This window comes from Nycticebus coucang, unplaced genomic scaffold (assembly GCF_027406575.1).
Source record: "Nycticebus coucang isolate mNycCou1 unplaced genomic scaffold, mNycCou1.pri scaffold_44, whole genome shotgun sequence".
In the NCBI taxonomy this organism is placed as follows: Eukaryota; Metazoa; Chordata; class Mammalia; order Primates; family Lorisidae; genus Nycticebus; species Nycticebus coucang.
In genome coordinates this window covers 1922397-1932817 of record NW_026515578.1, presented here as the reverse complement: position 1 = coordinate 1932817, position 10421 = coordinate 1922397, and the positions used below count along the sequence as shown (strand labels likewise).

The window sequence follows — 10421 nt, the reverse complement described above, 5'->3', positions numbered from 1 at the left end:
TTACATTTATAGATTTACGTATATTGAACCAGGCTTGAGACCCTGGGATAAAACCAACTTGGTCATGATGTATAATTTGTTTGATGTGTTGTTGGATTCTGTTTGTTAGGATCTTGCTGAATATTTTTGCATCCATATTCATTAGTGATATCAGTCTGTAATTTTCTTTTCTTGTTGGGTCTTTTCCTGGTTTGGGGATCAGGGTGATGTTTGCTTCATAGAACGTGTTAGGTAGTCTTCCTTCTTTTTCTACGTTTTGGAAGAGGTTGAGTAATATAGGTACTAATTCCTCTTTAAAAGTTTGGTAGAATTCTGACATGAAACCATCTGGCCCCGGGCTTGTCTTTTTAGGGAGGTTTTGTGTGGTTGATACTATTTCCGAACTTGATATGGGCCTGTTCAACATTTCCACTTGATTCTGGCTAAGTCTTGGAATGTGACGTGCTTACAAGTATCGGTCAATCTCCTTCAGATTTTCATGTTTCTGAGAATACAGTTTCTTGCAATATTCATTAGGGATTTTTTTTGATTTCTAAGGAGTCTGTTTCATCTTTGCTGTTTCTGATTGATGAAATTAGAGATTTTACTCTTTTTTTTCCTGATTAGGTTGGCCAAAGGTTTATCTATTTTATTGACCTTTTCGAAAAACCAGCTTTTTGAATTATTTATCTGTTGTATCATCCTTTTGTTTTCAATTTCATTTAATTCTGCTCTAATTTTGGTTATTTCTTTTCTTCTACTGGGTTTGGGTTGCAATGTTCTTCCTTTTCCAGTTACTTGAGATGTCCCATTAAGTTGCCTCTCTTTCTGTTCTCTTGAGGAAGGCTTGCAGTGCTATAAATTTCCATCTTAGAACTGCTTTTGCGGTGTCCCGGAGGTTCTGATAGTTCGTGTCTTCATCGTTGTTTCATTCCAAAAAATTGGCGATTACTTTCATTTTTTTTTTTTTTTTTTTTTTTTTTGTAGAGACAGAGTCTCACTTTATGGCCCTCCATAGAGTGCCGTGGCTTCACACAGCTCACAGCAACCTCCAACTTCTGGGCTTAAGCAATTCCCTTTCCTCAGCCTCCCGAGTAGGTGGGACTACAGGCGCCGGCCACAACGCCCAGCTATTTTTTGGTTGCAGTTTGGCCAGGGCCGGGTTTGAACCTGCCACCCTCGTTATATGGGGCCGGCGTCCTAGCGACTGAGCCACAGGCGCTGCCCGGCGATTTCTTTCTTAATCTCATCTCTGATCCAGCTATCATTCAACATAAGGCTATTTAACTTCAATGTTTTTGTATCAGTATGCAGATTCCTGTTGTTACTCAGCTCAAGTTTTATTCCATGGTGGTCCGAGAAGAAGCATGGAATAATTTCTATTCCTTTAAATTACTGAGGTTAGACTTGTGACCTAAGATGTGATTGATTTTGGAGTAAGTTCCATGGGCTGATGAGAAGTATGCGTATTCAGTTTTGTTGGGATGAAATGTTTTGTAGATGTCTGCTAAATCCAAATGTTGGATGGTTAGGTTTAAATCTAAGATTTCTTTGCTCAGCTTCTTTTGGAGGATCAATCCAACACTGCCAAAGAAGTGTTGAAATCTCTGACTATTTTGGAGCTGGAGGAAATAAAGTTGCTCATGTCTGTTAGATTTTCTCTTACAAATTGAGATGCATTCTGGTTGGGTGCATAGATATTAATAATTGATATCTCATCATATTGAGTATTACCCTTAACAAATATGAAGTGACCATTCTTGTCCTTCCTTACTTTTGTTGATTTAAAGCCTATTGTATCTGCAAATAAAATTGCAACACCTGCTTTTTTCTGATTACCATTTGCCTTAAATATGGATGATCATCCTTTCACCCTGAGTCTGTATTTGTCTTTTAGGTTAAGGTGTGACTCTTGTATGCAACAAATATCTGGCCTGAGTTTTTGTATCCAGTCAGCTAACCTATGCCTCTTTAGAGGACAGTTTAAGCCGTTCACATTAATGGAGAATATTGATAAGTCTGGTGAAGTTTTGGGTATCGAGTTTTTCAAAAGTCCAGTGGGCACTTTTAATCCTTTTGCCAGTGTGGAAATTGGAGTTTGATCCGAAGTTTCTGAGTGAGTTTACTTTTGTGCTATAGGATTGGGTTAGGCATTATGGAAGATAGGTCTGAGAATATCGTGAAGAGCTGGTTTTGTTATGGCAAATTTCTTCAACATATGACTGTCATTCAAGTATTTAATTTCTCTGTCATAAATGAAACTCAGTTTAGCTGGATACAAGATTCGGGATTGAAAGTTATTTTGCTTTAGGAGATTAAAAGTCAGTGACCACCTTCTTCTGGCTTAAAAAGTTTCAGCAGAGAGATCTGCAGTCATTCTAATATTCTTCCCTTTCAAGGTAATGGTTTTCTTTCTCCTGGCAGCTTTGAGGATTTTCTCCTTCATATTAACTTTAGTGAAGTTAATTATGATACGCTTGGGGGATGTCTTATTGGAGTTGAGTCATGCTGGGGTTCTGAAGCTCTCTCCCATCTGAATTTCAGAATCTCTTGGTATGTCTGGAAAATTCTCTTTCATAATTTCATGCAGAAGGGCCTCTTTGCCCAGCGAGGCCACTTCATCTGTTTCTGGAACTCCAATTTCGGATATTCACTTTCTTTGAATTATCCTAGAGCTCTCGGAGAGAATGATCCATTTTTGCTCTCCATTTCTCTTCCTCTTTGAGAGTTTGGGAGCGTATAAAGGCTTTATCTTTAATGTCAGAAATTTTTTTTTCTGCTTGCTCCATTCTGTTGCTGAGGGATTCTACTGTATTTTTCATATCTTTGAGGGCTGCAAATTCTTGCTTCAGTGTGTCTAAGTCTTTGGTGGTTTTGTCTTAAATTCTTGAGACAACTTTTGATTTTCTCCTCGAATTCCCAATTCCACTTTGTTAATCTTGTCTGCAATCCAAATTCTGAATTCGATTTCTGATATCTCAGCCAGTTGTTTATGAATAGGATCTTCAATTACATCTGCCATATCTTTCCTTGGGGGGGGGTTGATCTATTCTGGTTATTCATGTTACTAGAGTTTTTCTGCTGATTCCGCCCCATGGTTGTTTTACTACTCCCTTTGATTTTTTCCCCCTGGGGCTTTGTTGAGGGCCTGTACAGTGTTGTGGCCTGAGAAACTGAGACCCTGTCTGGTGTGGTGGGGCTAACTGGTTCTGTCTTGTTTTCAGTTGGTTTCTGTTCCACCCTAGTGAAACAGATACTCTAGATTGAAGTCTCAGCTGTGGAGAAATATCAGCAATTAAGTCACCCCACCCCCCCACCAGCAAACAATTGGAAAAGGAAAGTCAAACCTTCCTACCACGGTGCACCCAGGGCGCCACCTGATTTGTCCTCAGGTGATTGGTTCAGTTCAAAAAGTCCAAATCAGTTCTCTCAGTCTGCACCTGTCTCAGGTGAGAGTTTAAGAGGTCTGTGGGAACTGGATCACAGGGGTCTGGTGACTACTCTGGTGTGGCTTGCTCCAGTGCTGCGTGGACTCAGGAGGAGCCACCCAGCCAATAGATCAGTCTGGGAAGGTTGATGCCTCCTTCCCCACCTTGCACCGCTGTCACACCCAGTCACTGATAGCCCTGCAGTTGGCTGACCCAATTGCCTGTAGTGAATCGGTACTCCAGGAGTTTGTACCTGCCTGAATCACAAGGAAGTCTGCCAGGCCACTGTGTTCTGCTTCTCTCTAGCAGAAGGAGGTGAGGCCTGACAACCTCGGGCGCTTGATGAAGGTTGGGGGCTTTTCACTCAGGTCCAGACTCGCCCCTGATTAATGTTACTGACAGAACAGAATAGAACAACTCTGCGGTTCCCCTGCAGAAGAGAAGCTGAATTGAGTTCCAAATTAGCTTGTCTTTGCTCTTGTATTGTCTATAGGCTGATGATCCCCTGAGGTCCAGGTGCATCTTAGGTTTAGTATAGCAGACCTCTGGGTCAGCCCCACCCTGGGAGTTTCCCCCGTTTGCAAGTTGGAGTTGCCTAAGGCAAATCCTATACTCACAGTCTCTGGTTGCCCAGGGAGACAGGGGGTGTGGCTTCAGAATATTTGGTAGTGAACCATATTGCTAGCAAAAGAGGGCTGCTGCTTTATGGCTCAGGCAACTGCTGCTCCCGTGTAGCTCCCTTCCGGCCAACCATCCTCTCTCTGCTCCTGTACCCCAGAGTCTGCACTGACCAGCTACAGCCCAGCACTGTCTACACCCCTTGAGCAATCGCCTAAGGGTCTGAACCCCTGGGGGACAGGCCTCTAGACCTTGGAGGGAGAGCAGAGGGGAGCACGCAGAACGCTGGGAGCCTGGGGTTGCAGGCAGAGAACACACACAGCTTTACACAGTTTTATGCCTGGCCGTATTGTCACCAGAAGACAGCTGTCACACTGTGCCTCAGGGAACTGCCACTCTGGTGCAGTACCCTCTCTGCTGACCAGGACTGGTCTCCAGACCTCACTGTGAGTGAAGGGGAGTGCTGGGAGTTCAGAATTCCAGGTAGATACTATTTACAGTTTATACAGTTTTATGCCTGGCAGGAGGACGCCGTGACACCCTAGTAGGGGAGGTAGGTCAAGTTTTTAGAGGGTCTCTCCCGTGGTGTATAGTGGGAGGACCTTTAAACTCTTCCCCATTGTTTGTGGGGCTCTCTGAGCCGTTCTCATGGGGGAGGGGACTCCCAGCTGCTTGGTGATGGATTTTGTACCTTTTGTTTGTATCCTTGTGGTCGCAGCTCGCCTCAGTGGGGTTGATGTGCGTTCTTCAACCTTCTCTCTTAGTGCAGCTCAAATCCACCAGGTTACTTGCTGAATTTTTGTCCTTAAACTCTCCTACTGGACGGGAGCCTCTGTGGAAAGCTGGCTTCAGTCAGCCATCTTGTCTCCTCCCCCCCTCCAACCCAATTCTTAACCTGGACAGCTTCGATTTCCCACTCAAGCTGCTACTTAGCCATAGGAGGCAAACCAACACTCCCCTAGGACCTGTGAAGGGAGGTCCAACTCCACCCTTGAAGTTCTTTCAGTCACACCACATCCACACACTCTCACATACCTCTCAACAGACCTGTCAACAATCTAATGCCCAAGGAGTTGATCAGGCTCCTTTTCCACTAAAACTGTAATGGGACCTCCAGATCGATCATACCTTGCCTTACACTTCTCCCTGTGTAAGTACCCGTTCCCGCATGTCAGTTCCTCCTGGTGTTTGACTCCTTGAAGACCTGCCAATGGGGTCCTTTCTCAGCTTAGTTAAGGCGTCTACACCGGGAGGCCAAACTGCCTCCCTGGAGTGCTCAGTGGTTCACGTCACCCAGGCTGATCAGGGGCCCCCACGTGGGTGTCCAAAGGATTGGCAGCAACTACCAGGTGCGTGTTCTCTCCGGGGGATCTTACTTCCCGGTCAGGGAACCAAAAATGTTGCAGGAAGACAAGGCCCAACAGAGAGAAGGAGCACCCAAACACCACATTTATAAGAGGAAGGGCTTTATTCACCAGCTGGGAGCTTACGGCATAGAAGAATTTCAAATGGCTGTGCTCCCCGACTGCCTTGGTCTTTCTCTTTTTATTGACAGTCAAAAAGTTCCACCCCATGGGTACCCTTCTCATTGGCTAGTTTGAATCAAGCGGGGGATGCTATTCCCACCCCTACAGAACTACAGGATTTCACAGAACTTAGAAATTTCCAAGTTTCTGGAAGTTAAGTTTACAATTTCCAAGAGCTGAGTCACCACGGAGAGGACCCTGCATGTGTATCTTTGTGGTCTCCTTGAGAAGACCTGTTCTTGTAGACCTCACCCTTCTTGGCTATCCTCTCTCATTATTAATCTACCATAATTGTGAGTTGATCTTTCAGGGAACCAGATCAAGGGAAAAGGACAGGTTTTGCTATGACCCCTACAATACAGATTAGTAGAATAGATAAAAAACACAACCCTAATATCCAATGTCTCCAAGAAAACCATTTAACTCATAAAGATTCTCATAAACTCAAGGTTAAAGCATGAGAAAAAAATATCCCATGCTATGGAAATCAAAAGTGAGCAGGAGGCCCGGTGTGATAGCTCACACCTGTAATCTTAACATTCTGGGAGGCCAAAGCGGGTGGACTGCTTGAGCTCAGGGCTTTGAAACCAGCCTGAGCAAAAGTGAGACCCTGTCTATAAAGAAATAAAACAAATGGCCAGGAATTGTGGTGGGTGCCGGTAATCCCAGCTACTCAGGGGGCTGAGTCAGGAGGATTTCTCAAGTGCAAAAGTTTGAGGTTGCTAATGCTATAATGCCATGGCACCTACCCAGGGTGATAGAGTGAGACTTTGTCTCAAAAAAAAAAAAAAGTGAGCAGGAGTAGCTACTCTTAGATCAGATAAAACAGATTTGAATTCAATAACTGAATAACTGTAAAAAAAAAAAAAAGACAAAGATAGCCATTATATAATGATATAGGGATCAATTCAACAATTAGATCTAACAATCCTAAATATACATGCACCTAACACCAGAGTCCCAGATTCATAAAAGAAATACCACTTGATCTAAGAAAAGAAACAAACAACATATTAATAGTGGGGCACTTCAACACTCCAATGACAAAACTGGACAGCAAAGAAACACTGAATAAGACAGGACTCTAGAACAAGTGTACTTAACAGACATTTACAGAATATTTTACTCCCAAAGTATAGATTTATATTCTTCTCATAAGAACATGGGACATCATTATCCAAGATAGATCATATGTTAGGCCACTAAACAAGTATCAAAAAATTGATAAAAATCAAAATAATGCTATGAATTGTCTCAGACTACAGTGGAATAAAACTAGAAATCAATTCTAAAAGAAATTTTCAAAACCATACAAATACATGCAAATTAAAAGGCATAATACTAAGTTAACTTTGAGATCAACAATGAAATGAAGGTGCAAAATTTAAAAAACATTTTTTTAAATTAAAAGACGAACTAACAAAATCTCTGGGGTAAGTTAAAAGCAGAGCTAAGAGAGAAGTTTATAGCACTAAATACTTCCGATTAAAACACAGAAATATCATAGGCTTGATGTCTGTAGCTCAACGGCTAGAGTGCCAGCCACATACACCAAAGCTGGCAGGTTTGAATCCAGCCAGGCCTGCCAAACAACAATGACAACTGCAACAAAAAAACAGTGGCCATTGTGGTGGTTGCCTGTAGTCCCAACTACTTTGGAGGCTGAGGCAAGATAATCACTTAAACCCAAGTGTTTGAGGTTGCTGTGAGCTGTGATGTCACAGCACTCTACCCAGTGTGAGAGCCTGCGACTCTGTCTCCCCCCAAAATAAATAAATAAAAGACAGAAATATCACAAATTAATAACCTAATGTCACACATTGGGGTTCTAGAAAAATAAAAACAAACTAAACCCCAAGCTGGTAGAAGACAAGAAATAACAAAAAATCAGAGGAGAACTAAATAAAATTGAAACAAAAAAGAACAATATAAAGGATCAAGAAAACAAAAATTTGATTCTTTGAAAAGACAAATAAAACTGATATACCACACAAAAAAAAAAAATAAAAAGAAAAGAAAAGAATTGATAGACCACTGGGTAGATTAACTGAGAAAAGAAGAAAATGATTGAAATAAGGTCAATCAGAAATGTAAAAGGAGACATTATATCATGATATCATAGAAATGCAAAAGATCTTCTGAGACTACTATGAACACCTCTGTGAACACAATCTAAAAATTCTAGAGGAAACGAAAGATGGCGGTGACTGGTTCAGTTTGCTTCAGGATCCACAGCAGGCTTTACCTGTCATTAAAGGGTCAACGTGCAGGACTTTGTGAACGAATATAAAGTTTCAGATTTTATTCTGGAAGTACAACCCTCCCAAAAGTTGAAGGAACTGATGTAACAAGGATTGAAGAAGTGGTTATTCCAAGAAAGAAATCTTGGGATAAAGTGGCCGTTCTTTAGGCACTTGCTTCCGCAGTAAACAGGGACACCACGGCTGCACCTTATGCATTTCAAGATGATCCCTACCTTATTCCAGCATCTTCTGTGGAATCTCGTTCATTTTTACTGGCAAAGAAGTCTGGGGAGAATGCAGCAAAGTTTATTATTAATTCACATCCCAAATATTTTCAAAAGGACATAGCTGAACCACATATACCGTGTTTAATGCCTGAGTGCTTTGAACCTCAGATCGAAGAAGTAAGTGAAGCTGCCCTAAAGGAACGAATCAAGCTCAAAAAAGTCAAATCCTCTGTGGACCTGTTTGATCAGCTTTTGCAAGCAGGAACCACTGTGTCTCTTGAAACAACAAATAATCTCTTGGATTTACTGTGTTACTATGGTGACCACGAGCCCTCCACTGATTATCCTTTTCAGCAAACTGAACCGTCAGAGGAATTGGAAGAGGAAAGTAACAAGAAATTTAGGAAGAAGGCTGGTCATCAGATTGGAGCTACATGGAGCGCAAAAAACAATGCTGAGAATCTTTACATTGATGCCAGAGAAAAATTCACATTCCTACTGCACAGTGATCCGAGGGATGGTGAAACATCGAGCTTATGAGCCGGCATTAAACTTGTACACTGAATTATTAAACAACAGACTCCATGCTGATGTATACACATTCAGTGCATTGATTGAAGCAACAATGTTGGGGCTGAATGCGGGTTTTGAGGAAAAATGGAATAAAACACTGGAGCTACTGAAACAAATGGTTGCACAGAAGGTGAAACCAAATCTACAGACTTTTAATACCATTTTGAAATGTCTCCGAAGATTTCATGTACTTGCAAGATTGCCAGCAATACAGACCTTACGAGAAATGAAAGCCATTGGAATAGAACCCTCGCTTGCAACATATCACCATATTATTGAGCTATTTTATCAACATGAAAACATTTCAAAAGGATCATCCCTGATCATCTATGATATAATGAATGAATTAATGGGAAAGAAATTTTCTCCAAAGGATCTGGTTGATGGTATGTTTTTTCAGTCAGCCATGAGAGTTTGCTCATCTCTCAGAGATCTGGAACTTGCTTACCAAGTACATGGCCTTTTAAACACTGGAGATAACCGGAAATTTATGGGACCTGATTATCGCCGTCATTTCTATTATTCCAAGTTCTTCACTTTAATTTGTCTAATGGAACAAATTGATGTCACCTTGAAGTGACATCACCTGATACCTTCAGTTTTCTTTCCCCACTCCCAAACATTGGTAGATCTTCTCCAAGCATTGGATGTGGCCAATCGGCTAGAAGTGATTCCTCGGATTTGGAAAGATAGTAAAGAATGTGGTCATACTTTCCACAATGACCTGAAGGAAGAGATTCTGATTCTTATGGCAAGGGATAAGCATCCACCAGAGCTTCTGGAGGAGTTTGCTGACTGTGCCGCTGACATCAAATCTGCTTATGAAAGCCAAGATGGCAGACAGACTGCTCCAGATTGGCCAGCCATCCCTCTCAACTGTATAGCTGTCCTCTTTTTAAGGGCTGGGAGAACCCATGAAGCATGGAAAATGTTGGGGCTTTTCAGGAAGCATAATAAGATCCCTAGAAATGAGTTGCTGAATGAGTTCATGGACAGTGCAAAAGTGTCCAATAGCCCTGCCCAGGCCATAGAAGTGGTAAAACTGGCGAGTGCTTTCAGCTTACCTATTTGCGAGAGCCTTTTCCAGAGAGTAATGACTGACTTTGCCATCAGCCAGGAACAAAAGGAAGCCCTAGAAAACCTAACTGCATGGACCAGTGACAGTGATAGTGACAGCAGCAGTGACAGCGACAGTGACATCAATGAAGGCAAATGAAAGTGGGATATTCAGTAGTAATGATGACATCACCGTAGCTGCTGGACTCACACTTGAAAACAGATACTAATATTTAACAATGTTTCAAAGAAATAGAGGATGCAGATTTGGTGAATTTTGGTACTGTGAAACACTGGACAGATGCTACGTTATAATTTGCTACTAGCCAAACCACCTATTAACTGTAGCATTCCAGGCTTACCATGTAAGCTGCAGCTCTTGTCGTCAGGATAAGATCTGTATATCTGAAGTGCTGGTAGGCTGACCTCACAGTACCCTCTCCCTGCTACTGGACTAAAGCTTTTGTTGGCGTGATGTGTTGCTAAGATGTTGATCCTTTCTTCTTAAGATACAGTGTCTAATTACATCACAAGTACTGTTGGGTCAGTAGTATCCCAATTTTGGGAATATTTATATGTGAAAAATTATACATCTTATAACTGATTAAACAGGATAATGGCAGTTGAGACTGCACAAGTGATTAATGTAAAAAAAATAAATAAAAAATAAAAATTCTAGAGAAAATGAATAAATTCCTGCAATCACACAACCTCCCAAGCTGAGTTGGAGAAAAATAGAAATTCTAAACATACCAACAAGTAGTGAGAATA

The 10421-nt window shown here is 41.7% G+C and overlaps 1 pseudogene; it reads left to right on the top strand.

The window, feature by feature from the left end:
- The first annotated feature begins 7871 nt into the window (after positions 1–7871).
- Positions 7872–10144, top strand: LOC128579316 (pentatricopeptide repeat domain-containing protein 3, mitochondrial-like; annotated as a pseudogene).
- Positions 10145–10421: the final 277 nt, after the last annotated feature.